This window comes from Octodon degus, unplaced genomic scaffold (assembly GCF_000260255.1).
Source record: "Octodon degus isolate 3935 unplaced genomic scaffold, OctDeg1.0 scaffold00015, whole genome shotgun sequence".
NCBI classification, from domain to species: domain Eukaryota; kingdom Metazoa; phylum Chordata; class Mammalia; order Rodentia; family Octodontidae; genus Octodon; species Octodon degus.
The window spans coordinates 35,051-48,635 of NW_004524591.1; the positions used below are offsets into that span (position 1 = coordinate 35,051).

General features: G+C 41.7%; 1 protein-coding gene and 2 pseudogenes across 1 annotated transcript in view; 2 read left to right on the forward strand and 1 right to left on the reverse strand.

Annotated features, from left to right (window-relative positions):
• LOC101575378 (CDKN2A-interacting protein-like) overlaps window positions 1–13,585 on the forward strand; it is a 20,872-nt gene that overhangs the window by 2,937 nt on the left and 4,350 nt on the right.
• On the reverse strand, window positions 7–325 carry LOC105741548 (annotated as a pseudogene).
• Window positions 5,380–7,187, forward strand: LOC101573799 (annotated as a pseudogene).

Sequence of the window (13,585 nt, forward strand, 5' to 3'; positions counted from 1 at the left end):
TGATAAGACATGGTGTGTGATTAATCAGACTTGGCTTCTTTTTCTTCTGCTTCATCAGAAGCTGCACTGTCCTCATTTTTAGTTTCTCCATTTTCTCAGGTAAATCTTCCTGAGTTTCTTGATTAGCCACTTCAGCCTGTTTTCCCTTGGTTCCCCTTTTCCCTTTTGCTTGCACTTTTTTGTCTGAAGATTTATTCTTTCCGGCTGCATTTTTTGGCTTCGTTTCTACTTTAGCTGGAACAGGTTTAGCCGACAATCTCGCCGATCTCCTCTTGGGCTCCTCCTTCGCCGCCCCTTTGGCCGAGCTGACCTTCCTCTTAGGCATCTTGGCGGCGCGTGGGGCTCGTGCGGAGGCTGCGGTTTGAGGTGCACGGGAGCTTCGCGGAGATGTGCAGCTCGACTGCTGCCGTTCCTCCCGCCTTGGAAGGCTAGATCTTCAGGTATACTTTTTCTGAGGAGACTGGCATGCTGAATAAGGTGAATTTCTGGGGTAGCCAAATTAATTTTGAATCCGAAGTTCAGTTTTTCACCAGATACGGGAACAGGCTTAGGAATGCCCAGCTGCCCAATGGTGACAATGCATTCAGGCTCTTAAGAAAAATCCTAACAATAAGCTTGTATTCTGGATGGTTAACATCCTAAGTTTGCAGACCAAAATTAGAGAAAAAGGAGGGCTACAAGGAAAGCCAACATTTTGGCCCTAGCCTTCTAAGTTCAATTAAGACTCAGGACATATGAGAACTTGTACTGTAACGTCATGTACCTCGGTAGTGTCCCAAATTTTCTGATCAAGAAGATTATGGGACCAAAGAGGAAAGTGATTGATGGCGTAGAGTGTGCCTAAGGAGAGTCACATGGGGAGAAGACACTCTCTCAGGCTTTCACAGAGAGCACATTGGACAAGCATTGGCCGTGACTCGTCCACATGGCTGACACTGACAAAGGTTCTACAATCTGAGGTACAGGATCTCAGGATAAATCCTGAGGGCATTTCACTGACCTTCTCAGACCAAAAAGCTACAGCTCTTGTTGCATAGGTCCTGCTTTACCTTGGTCTTAACCATCCAGTAGAAAAGTATGAAGACGAAATATAGGAAGTAAAGCAATGTTGTTATGTTGAGCTGTGGGGGACTCAGGTCAATAATTTCTGACATTGTCAGTTAAACAGAAGACCCAACGCTATTATGGGCTACTGGACTCTTTTAGAATATTTTGCTGAGTTTACACACCTATAATATTCAGTAACGGAACTTAGGAAAAATGGGGTACACCGATGAATGTCCATTCTGTATCTGTGTATTCAAAGTGGTTGGGGTAGATATATAGTTGCATTGTCTTAATGACTGGAATAATTTGTTCTAATGGTGTTTGTAAATAGGATCACAAGTCCGCATCTTGTACAGCAATTAACCACTAAGAAGAATATATGCAGTGTATTATTTGTTGAAAAAAAAAAAGAAAGAAAGAAAAAATGTAAAAAAAAAAAGAAAGAAAAAAAGAAAAATCCATTAATTTGGTGAATTTCAGGCTCATTGTATAGAGGAACTGGAGAAGGTAGTTTTTTCTCCCATTCATTCCTATGAAAACCGAGCTGGTAACAGGTTCTAAGCATCCAGGTTTCCTAGAAGAGCTGATTGGTTCATCTCCATGATTTGTGTCTCTAAGAGTGAGTTCTTGAGGGTGACGAGCCAGCTAAGCTCCAGCTTCTTTGAGAAAGAGAGCACTCCAAATTCCGTTTCTGCATACAACGACACACAGAATTCTGGTTAAAATGTCACTTGAGTAACTGAAGTAATTCACAAGGCCCCACTATGCCAAGAGTGCCAACTCATTCAGCGTCCTGTAAAGCACTCATGAAGTTTGTGACTTTCCAGGTAGTTGTGCAGAGGAAGAGGAGAAGGATGTTATCACTCCGGTGCATTCCTAGAGGAAACGAACAGGCAACCATTCTAAACATCCAGGTTTCCTAGCAAAGCTGATTGATTCTGTGCCATGATTTGTGTTTCTAAGAGTGAGTCTTAATGGAGAAGAGCCAGGTAAACTCCAGGATCTTCCGAAACCAGGCAATCCAAAGCATGTTCCCGCACACAGCAAAACACAGAACTCTGGTTAAAACGTCACTTTGGTAACCTAAGAAATTCACAAAGTCCCATATACCAAGAGTAGCAACACATTCAGTCTCCTAAGAGTAATAATTCATGACATTGGTGAACTTTCCAGCTCATTGTACAGAGGAACTGGAGAAGGATGTTTGCTCTCCCATTCATTCCTATGGGAACTGAGCTGTTAACATATTCTAAGGGGCTACGTTTTTCAGTACAGCTGGATGTTTCTGAAGCATTATTTGTTCTTCTGAGAGTTCGTACTTAACAGGGAACAGACACGTAAGCTCCAGCTTCTTTGGCAAACAGGAAATTCCAGTGTCTATTCCTGTATACATAGCTCAGTCCTTTAAGTGGCTGCTTCCACAAAGCTGTCAGCCTCAGGTTGCTGGAGTTCGAACCTCACAACTCTCCCGCTGGCCAAAAGTGCCCTGAAGGCATTCGAGGAAGAAAAAAAAACCCTTATTCCATTTCTATTCCTGTATACAGTGAAACTCAGAACTCTGATTAAAACATCACGATGGTAACCAAAGTAATTCGCAAAATCCCACTATGCCAGGAGTGGCAACACATGTAGTCATGTAAATCATCCATGATTGTCATGAATTGCAAGCTCATTGGGTAGAGTAACTGGAGAAAGATGTTTTCTCTCCCATTAATTCCTATGGAAGCAGAGCTGGTAAACCATTCTAAGTATCCAGGTTACCTAGCAGAACTGCTTCTTTCTGCTTCATGAATTGTGTTTCCAAAACTGAGTTCTTAATGGAGAGCATCCAGCTGACCTCTAACTTCTTTGTGAACAGGGCACTCCAATGCCTGTTCCCGCATCCTGTGAAACACAGACCTCCTTTTAAAATGTCACTTTGGTAATCGAAGTAATCGAGAAAGCCCCCATATGCCAAGAGTAATAACTCATTCAGGCTCCTAGGAGAAATAATCAAGTTGGTGACTTTCCAGCTTATTGTTCAGAGGACTGGAGTGACGTTTTCTCTTCCATAGATTCCTATGGAAACTGAGCTGGTAACATATTCTAAGTGTCCGGGTTTCCTAGTAGAGTTGATCATTTCTGCTGCATGATTTGCGTTTCTAAGAGTAAGTTCTCAAAGGAGAAGAACCAGCTAAGTTCCAGCTTCCTTGGGAAGCAGGGACCTCCATTCCCTGTCCCAGCATACAGCGAAACACAGAACTCTGGCTAAAACGTCAATCAGGTAACCACAGTAATTTGCAAAACCCCACTATACCTAGAGTGGCAAGTCATTCAGTTCCCTAAGAAAAGCACGTGAGAAGTTGGTGACTTTCTGAGTCAGTGTGAAGAGGTTCTGGACATGGAATTTTCCCCTTCCTTTCATTCCTATGGGAACTGCCATGGAAACACGTTCTAAGCATCCAGGATTCCTAGCAGAGCTGATCCCTTCTCCTTTATGGTTTGTGTTTCTAACAGTGAGTTCTTAACAGAGAAGAGAGAACTAAGCTCCAGCTTCTTTGGGAAATAGGGCACTGCAATGTCTGTTCCCGCATACAGCAAAACATAGAACTCTGACAAATACATCACGTGGTAACCGAAGTAATTCATAAAACCTGACTATGCCAAGATTGCCAACTCATTTAGGTTCCTAAAAGAAAACATGCTTGAAGTTGGTGACTTTGCAGCTCCTTGTGCCCAAGAACTGCAAAAGATTTCTTTCTCTCACATTCCTTCCTATGCGAACAGAGCTTGAAAACCCATTCTAAGCACTCAGGCTTCCTAGTAGAGCTGATTGTTTCTGCACCATGATTTGCCTTTCTAAGACTAAGTTCTTAATGGAGAAGAGCAAACTAAGCTTCAGATTCTTTGGGAAACAGGGCACTCCAATGCCTGTTCCTGCATACAGTGAAACATAGTACTCTGGCTAAAACCTCGCTTTGGTAACCAAAGCAATTCGCAAAGTCACAAGAATGGGAACAAATTCTGTCTCCTTAGAGAAAGCATCCGTGAAGTTGGTGATTTTTCAGCTCGTACTGCAGAGCAACGAGAGAAGGATGTTTTCCCTCTCATATATTCCTATGGGAACTGAGAGGAAAACACGTTCTAAGATCTAGGTTTCCAAGAAGAGCTGCCTGTCTCTGCTCCATGATTTGTATTTCTAAGAGTGAGTTCTTAATGAAGAAGAGCCAGCTAAGCTCCAGATTCTTTGAGAAACAGGGCACTACAATGCCTGTTGGTGCATACAGTGAAACACAGAACTCTGGCTGAAATGTCACTTTGGTAACTGACATAATTCACAAAGCCCCACTATGCCAAAAGTGGCAACTCATTCAGTCTCCTAAGAGAAAGCATCCATGAGGATGGTGACTTTCTAGCTCATTGTGCAGGGGAACTCAGAAGGATTTTTTTCTCTCTCATTATTACTATGGGAAGCAAGCTGGGGACACTTTCTAACCATCTAGGTTTCCTTGTAATTATTTCTTCTCCATAAATTGTGTTTCTCAGAATTTCTTAAGGCTGAAGAGCCAGCTAAGCTCCTGGTTCTTTGGGAGCAGGCACTCCAATGTCTATTCCCACATACAGCAAAACACAGAACTCTGCTAAAACCCCACTTTGGTAACCGAAGTAATTCGCAAATCCCCACTATGCCAAGAGTGGCAACTCATTCAGGCTCCAAAGAGAAAGCATCCCTTAATTTGGTTACTTCTCTCTCATTGTTTAGAGAATCTGGAAAAGGATGCTTTCTCTCCCACTCATTCCTATGGGACTTGAGCTGGTAACCCATTCTAAGCATCCAGGTTTTCTAGCAAAGCTGATTGTTTCTGCTCCATGATTTGTGCTTCTAAGAGTGAGTTCTTAAAGAAGAAGAGCCAGTTAATCTGCAGCTTCTTTGTGAAGCAGGGCACTCCATTCACTGTCCCACACACAGTGAATCTCAAAATTCTAACACATCACTTTATTTTTATTTTTATTTATTTTTTTCCTTCCACAGTCTCTTTCTTTTTTTTCAAAATTTTATTGATAAACAGAAAGCAATGAGACAGTTTCAAATCAAATCGGAAGTACAGTTAACACATCACTTTATTATCAGAAGTAATTCGCACCTCATTCATTACTGCCAGCCTCTGGTTGCATAGCTCTGGCTCTTGTCATCACATTCCCTCCACCATAGCCACCCCTGAAAGTCTTCGCTGATGCAAAGTCCACTTTATATGACTCACCGCTCTCAATTCTCTTCACTTCATTCCCCACCAACCACAACCATTGGTGCCATATCGAGTAACGAGTGACCGTGGCCATGACTGGGATTGATGGTTTGGGGCACCTCGATTGGGAGTAGAGCAGGTCCTCTTCCTGGAAAGAAATTTGGAAAACCTGGGGAGAAACTAGTGAAGAAGTGGAATCTTGATGAACTGCCCAAATTTGAGAATTTTTATCAAGAACACCCAGATTTGGCTCAATGCAAAGCACAAGAGGTGGAGACATACAGAAGAAGCAAGCAAATTACAGTTAGAAGTCACAACTGTCCAAAGCCAGTTTTGAATTTCTATGAAGCAAACTTCCCTGCAAATATCATGCATGTAATTGCAAGGCAGAATTTTACTGAACCCACTGCTATTCAAGTTCAGGGATGGCCAGTTTCTCTAAATGGATTGGATATGGTTGGATTGGTCCAGACTGGATCTGGGAAAATACTGTCTTACTTATTGCTTGCCATTGTCTACATCAATCATCAGCCATTCCTGGAGAGAGGTGGGCCTAATTTTTTGGTGCTGGCACCAACTCAGGAACTGACCCAGCAGGTGCAGCAAGTATCTGCTGAATACTGCAGAGCTTGTCATTTAAAGTCCACCTGCATCTATGATGATGCTCCCAAGGGACCGCAGATATGTGATTTGGAGAGAGGTGTGGAAATCTGTATGGCAACACCTGGGAGACTGACTGACTTTTTAGAATGTGGAAAAACCAGACTCAGAAGAACACCCAATCTTGTCCTTGATGAAGCAGATAGAATGTTTGATATAGGCTTTGAATCCCAAATAAGGAAGATTATGGATCAGATAAGACCTGATAGACAAACCTTATTGTGGAGTGCAACTTGGCCATAAGAAGTGAGACAGCTTGCTGAAGATTTCCTTAGACTATATTCATATAAACATTGGTGCACTGGAGCTAAGTGCAAACCACAGCATTCTTTTTTTTTCCTCAAATGCCTTCAGGGCACTTCACATTCTTCATATAGTGGATGTGTCATGATGTAGAGAAGGATGAAAGTCTTATTCGTCTAATGGAAGAGATCATGAGTGAGAAGGATAATAAAACCATTGTTTTTGTTGAAACACAAAGAAGATATGATGAGATTACCAGAAAAATGAGGAGAGATGGGTGGCCTGCCATAGGTATCCATGGTGACAAGACGCAACAGGAATGTGACTGGGTTTTAAATGAATTCAAACATGGAAAGCATCCAATTGCTACAGATGTGGCCTTCAGAGGGCTAGATGTAGAAGATGTAAAATTTTCATCAATTATTACTATCCTAACCCCTCAGAGGATTATATTCATCGAATTGGAAGAACTGCTCGCAGTACCAAAACAGGCACAGCATACACTTTCTTTACACCTAATAACATAAAGCAAGTGAGCGACCTTATTTCTGTGCTTTGTGAGGCTAATCAAGCAATTAATCCCAAGTTGCTTCAGTTGGTTGACTATCAGGTCATTCCAGGGATAAAGGAGGCATGATGATCACCGGGACAGATACTCTGCAGGCAAAAGGAGTGGATATAATACCTTTAGAGACAGGGAAAACTATCACAGAGGTTACTCTAGACTGCTTAAGAGAGATTTTGGGGCAAAAATCTCAGAATGGTGTTTACGGCGCTGCAAATTACACCAATGGGAGCTTTGGAAGTAATTTTGTCTGTGCTGGTATACAGACCAGATTTAGGACTGGTAATCCAACAGGGACTTGCTAGAATGGTTATGATAACACTCAGCAGTATGGAAGTAATATTGCAAATTGGCACAATGGTAGGAATCAACAGGCATATGCATATACTGCTACTGCAGCTGCACCTATGATTAGCTATCCAATGCCAACAGGATATTCTCAATAAGACTTTACTTGTATATGTAAATGTCTGTTTTTCATAATTGCTCTTTATGTCTTATCAGACAATATAGTTATTTAAGAAATAAGAGAAATGCAGAAATGACTTCAGTGCAGCAGTAATTATAATGCCCATTTTTGCTATTTAAGTTGGATATTTCTCTACATTCCTGAAACAATTTTTATGGCTTTTTTGTACTAGACAAGGTAGGCAGTGTTTTCACAAAAGTAACTGTATAGTGACTTGAAATGTCACTATAAAAGATATTTGAGGACTGAAAAAATAAAAGAAGTAATACGGAAATCCCCACTATGCCAAGAGTGGCATTTCATTCATTCTTCAAAGAAAAAGCACCCTTGAAGTTGGTGACTTTCAAGCTTATTACGCAGATGAAGGGCACAGGGATATTTTCTCTCAAATTCATTCCTATGGGGACCAAGCAAGTAACACATTTTAAGCATGGAGGTTTCCTACTATATCTGATTGTTACTGCTCCATGATTTGTGTTTGTAAGAGTGAGTTCTTAAGTGACGAGCTAGCTAAACTCCAGCTTCCTTGGGAAGCAGGGCACTCCAATGCTGTTTCCCGCATACACCAAAGCACAGAACTCTGCCAAAAACATCACTTTGGTAACGAAGTAATTCGCAAAACTGCACTATATCAAGATCGGCAGCTCATTCAGGCTCCTAAAAGAAAGCATACCTTAAGTTGTTGACTTTCCAGTTAGTTTTGCAGACGAACTGGAGACACATGATTTCTCTCCCAATCATTTCTATGGGAACCGAGATGGTGACAAGTTTAAAATGTCCACATTTCCTAGTGGAGCTGATTGTTTCTGCTCCATGATTTGCGTTGCTAAGAGTGTGTTCTTAACGGAGAACGGCCAGCTAAACTCCAGCTTCTTTGGAAAGCGGGGCACTCAAATGCCTGTTCACTCATACCGGGAAAAAAAGAACTCTGGTTCTTTGGTCACTGAAGTATATCGTAAGGCACATATGCCAAGAGCTGCAACACATTCAAGCTCCTAAGAGAAAGTATGCTTGAAGTAGGTTACTTTCCAGCTTGTTGTGAAATGGAATGAGAGAAGGATATTTTCTCTCTTATTATATCCTATGGGATCCGGGCTTGTATCAAGTTCTTAGCATCTAGGTGTCCTAGAAAAGCTGATTGTTTCTGCGTCATGATTTGTGTTTCAAGGAGTGAATTCTTCCCTGAGAAGTGTGAGCTAAGCTCCATCTTCTTTGGAAAGCAGGACACTCCAATGTCTGTTCCCGCACACAGCAAAACACAGAACTCTGACTAAAACATCACTTTATTATCAGAAGTAATTTGGAAATCCCCACAAAAATGCGAATAGATGCCCCTTATTCAGTCTCTTAAGAGAAAGCATCCATGAAAGTGGAAACTTTCCATCTCGTTGTGAGAAGAACTGGATAAATATAGTTTCCCTTCCATTCATTACTATGGGAATGGAGAAGAAAACATGTTCTAAGCATCCAGGTTTCCTGGTAGACCTTACTGTTTCTGCTCTATGATTTGTGTTTCCAATAGTGAGTTTTCAATGATAACAGCCAGCTGTGCTCCAGCTTCTTTAAGAAGCGGGGAACTCCAGAGCCAATTTCCACATACAGTGAAACACAGAGCTCTGACTAAAACCCCACTTTGGTAACAAAAGTAATTCTCAGAGCGTCACCATGTTAACAATGGCAACTCATTCACTTTCCAAAAATAACACATCTGTGAAGTTGATGACTTTCTGTCTCATTGTGCAGCGATACTGGAGAAGGTTGTTTTCTCACCCATTCATTCCTATAGGAACTGATCTGGTAATGATTTCTAAACATACAGGTTTCCTAGCAGGGCTGATTATTTCTCAACCATGAATTGTGCTTCTAAGAGTTCTTCATGGAGAAAACCAAATTAAACTCCAGTTTCTGGAGGCAGAGCACTGCAATGCCAGTTCCTGCATATAGAGAAACACAGAACTGTGGCTAAAACATCACTTTGGTAATCAAAGTAATTCACAAAGCATCACTCTATCGAGTGACAACTCATGCAGTCCCCTAAAGGAAAGCATCCTTGAAGGCAGTGGTTTTTCATCTCATAGTGCAGAGAAACAGATGATGTTTTTCCTTCCATTCATGCCTATGGGAAATGAGCTGGTATCACATCCTAAGAATTGAGGTTTCCTAGCAGAGGTGATCTTTTCTGCTGAATGATTTGAGCTTCTAAGAGTGAGTTCTTAACAGAGAAGAGCCAGCTGAGCTCCAGCTTCTTTCAGAAGCAGAGCAGTCCAATGTCTGTTTCGGCTTGCAGATAAACACTAAACTGTGGTAACTGAAGTAATTCACAAAACCCAACTATGCCAAGTTGGGTTCTTCAGTTTCTTAAGAGAAAGCATTTGTGAAGTGGATGACTTCTACCTCGGTGTGCAGAGGACCTGGAGAAAAATATTTTCTCTCCCATTCGTTCCTATGGGATCCGAGTTGGTAACATGTTCCAAGCATCTATGTTTTTTAGTAGGTCTGATTATTTCGGCTCTATGATTGAGTTTCTAAGACTGAGTTCTTGATGGAGAAGAGCCAGAGGCACAAACACGTTTGAAGACTCCATTCCCTAATTAGAATTGCATGTTTCTGCACAATGACTTGTGTTTCTAAGAGTGAGGTCTTAAAGAAGAGCTAGCAAAGCTCCAGCTTCTTTGGGAAGCATGCACTCCAATGCTTGTTCCTGCATACAGTGAATCACAAAAGTCTGGGTAAAACGTCACTTTGGTAACTGAAGTAATTCTCAAAGTCGCACTATGCCAAGAGTAGCAATTAATTCACTCTCCTAAGGAAAAGGTTCCATAAAGTTTGTGACATTTCAGTTCCTTATGCAGAGAAAGTGTAGGAGTGTTTTCTCTTGTTTTCATTCCTATGAGAACAGAGGCAGAAATATGTTTAAAGACTCTAGTTCTGTAAGCAAGTCTGCTTGTTCCTGCTCCATGATTTGTGTTTCTAAGAGTGAGTTCTTGACAGTGAAGAGCCAGCTAATCACAAACCACTCTGAGAAGCAGGGCACTCCAAAGCCTGTTCCCACACAGAGAAACACAGAACTCTGGGTAAAACATCACTTTGGTAACCGAACTAATTCACAAAGACCCACTGTGCCAAGAGTGTCAATCATTCAGTCTCCTACAAAAAGTATCCGTGAAGTTTGTGACTTTCCAGCTCCTTCTGAAGAGAACCTGGAGAAGAGCTAGCTAAGCTTGAGATTCTTTGGGAAGCATGGCACTCCAATGCCTCTTCATGCATACCGTGAAACAGAACACTGGCTAAAGCATCAAATTGATAGCCAAAATAATGGCAAAGACCTACTATGCCAATAGTGGCAACTCATTCAGTCACCTAAGGAAAGCACCCCTGAAGTTGGTGACTTTCCAGCTCATTGTCAGAGGAACTGGAGACGGATGTTTTCTCTCCCATTCATTCCAATGGGAACCAAGCTGTAACCCATTCTAGGCATCCAGTGTTCCTAATACAGCTGATTGTTTCTGCTCCATGATTTTTGTTTCTCAGAGTGAGTTCTTTCCAGGTAATATCCAGATAAACTCCACATTTTTGAGAAGCAGTTAACACATACAGCAAAACCCAGAACTCTGGCTAAAACGTCACTTTGGTAACCGAACAGAGCCCCACCATACCAAGTGTCGGAAATAATTCAGTCTCCTAAGAGAAAGCTTTCATGAAATTGCTGACTTTCTACCACACTGTGTAGAGGAACTGGAGAAGAATGTTTTCTTTCCTTTTTTCTCTGGGCCCCGAGCTGGTAACACGTTCTAAGCATCCAGGTTTCCTAGTAGAGCTGATGGTTTCTGCTCCACGATTTGTGTTTCTAACAGTGAGTTCTTAATAGAGAGAGCCTGCTAAACGTCAGCTTCTTTGGGAAGCAGGGCACTCCAATTCTAGTATCTAAATGGAGCAAAACAAAGATCTCTGGCTAAAATGTCACTTTAGTAACTGAAGTAATTTGCAAAGCTCCACTATGACAAGAAGATTATTATGCAGAGGAAGTGAAGGATGTTTTCTCTCCCATTCATTCAAATGGGAACCCACCTGGTAACATGTCTAAGATCCAGGTTTCTTAGTAGAGATGATTGATTCTGCTCCATGAGTTATGTTTCTAAGACTATTCTTAATGGAGAAGAGCCAGCTAGCCTCCAGCTTCTTTGGGAAGCAGGGCACTCTGATGCATGCTCCCATATACAGTGAAACACAAAACTTTGCCTAAAATGTCACTTTGGTTACCGAAATAACTTGAAAAGTCCCAGTATGCCAAGAGTGGCAACTCATTCAGTCTCCTACAAGAAACCATCCAGGAAGTTGGTGACTTTGCAACTCATTTTACGGAGGAAGTGGAGAAGTATGTTTCCCCTCCCATTTATTCCTATGGCAACTGTGCTTGTCAAATGTTCTAAGCATCCAAGTTTCCTAAAAGAGCTGATATTTACTGCTCTATGATTTATGTTTCTCAGAGGAAGTCCTTTACAGAGAAGAGCCAGCTAAGCTACAGCTTCTTTGGGAAGCAGGGCACTAGTATTCTTGTTCCTACGTACAGGGAGAAACAGAGCTCTGGCTAAAATATCACTTTGATAACCGAAGTAATTCACAAAGTCTCACTATGCCAAGGGTGGCAATTCATTCTGTCTCCTAAAAGAAAGCATCCATGAAGTTGGTGACTTTCCTGCTCATTTTACAGAGGAACTGGAGAAGGAAGTTTTCTCTCACATTCCTTCCTATGGGAACCAAACTGATAACATGTTCTAAGCATCCTGGATTCCTAGTACAGCTGGTTCTCTTCCAAGATTTGTGTTTCTAAGGGTGAGTTCTTTAAGGAGAAATAGCAACCAAGGTGCAACTTCTTTTGGAAGCAGGACACTTCATTGCCTGTTCTCACATGTAGCAAAACACTGAACTCTGGCTAAAATGTCACACTGGTAACCGAAGTAATTAACAAAACTCAACTATTGCAAGAGTGGCATCTCATTCTGTCACCTAAGAAAAAGCATCCGTGAAGTTTGTGACTTTCCACCTGGAGGTGCAGAGAAACTGGAGATGTGTATTTTCTCACATTCATTCATATTGGAACCAAGCTGGTAACACTTTCTTAGCATCAAAGTAACCTAGTAGAGCTGATTGTTTCCGCTTCATGATTGGTGTTTCTGAGTGAGTTCTTAAGGTAGAGGAGCCAGTTAAGCTCAAACTTCTTTGGGCAGCAGGGCACTCCTATGCCTATTCCAGCATTCAGTGAAACACCGAAGTGTGCTAAAACATCACTTTACTAAAAAAAAAAAGTAATTCAAAAATCCCCACTATGCCAAGGGTGGCAATTCATTCAGTCTCCTAAAAGAAAGCATCCATGTGGTTGGTGACTTTACAGCTTGTTGTGCAGAGGAACTGAAGGATGTTTTCTATCCCAATTCTTCCCTATAAAGCCAGCTGGTAACTCATTGTAAGTCTCAAGTTTTCCTTGTACAGATGATTGATTCAGCTCCATGATTTGGCTTCCTACAGTGAGTTCTTAATGGAGAAGAGCCAGTGAAGATCCAGCTTTTTTGTGAAGTAGGGCACTCCAATGCCTGTTCCTGCATACAGAGAAACACAAAACTCTGCCTAAAACATCACTGTGGTAACCAAAATAATTGGCAAATCCTCACTATACCAAGAGTGGCAATTCATTCATTGTCCTAAGAGCAAGCATCCGTGAAGTTGGTGACTTTCCAACTCGTTGTACATAGGAACTGGAGATGCATGTTTTCTAAGATTGGCTTCTTTATACAGAAGTTACAGCTGAGGACCAGCTCCTTTGGGAAGCAGGGAACTCCAATGCCTGTTACCTCATTCTGTGAAAAACAGAACTCTGGCTAAAATGTCACTTTTTTAAGTGAATTCAATGGCAAGGCCAAGAGTGACAACTAATTCAGTCTCTAATACAAAGCATCTGTAAAATTGGTGTCTTTACAGCTTACTGTTCAGAGGAGAGTGATGTTTTCTCTCCCATTCATTCCTATGGATACCATGCTGGTAACCCATTTTAAGCATCTGGTTTTCCTAGTGGAGCAGAGTTCTAGGCAGTTGCCTACGCAGGTCAGCACATGGGTTGGGATGGGTCCTGGTTTCCTATGTTCTTAGTACTTGAGGCACATTGCTTGATTTCAGCAGCAACACAAACCCATGCGGTGAAGCCTCATGATCATCAGTGGAAACTCTCCCCACTGACCTGCTAAGCGGGACGACTTTGAACACACATGGTTCTGAGAAATATTTGTTATGTATGTGCATATTTTTCTTGTATTTCCCCCACTTGCACATAAATGGTTGCATCCAACACAAACCGTGCCGTTTTTTTTTTTTTTTTTTTTT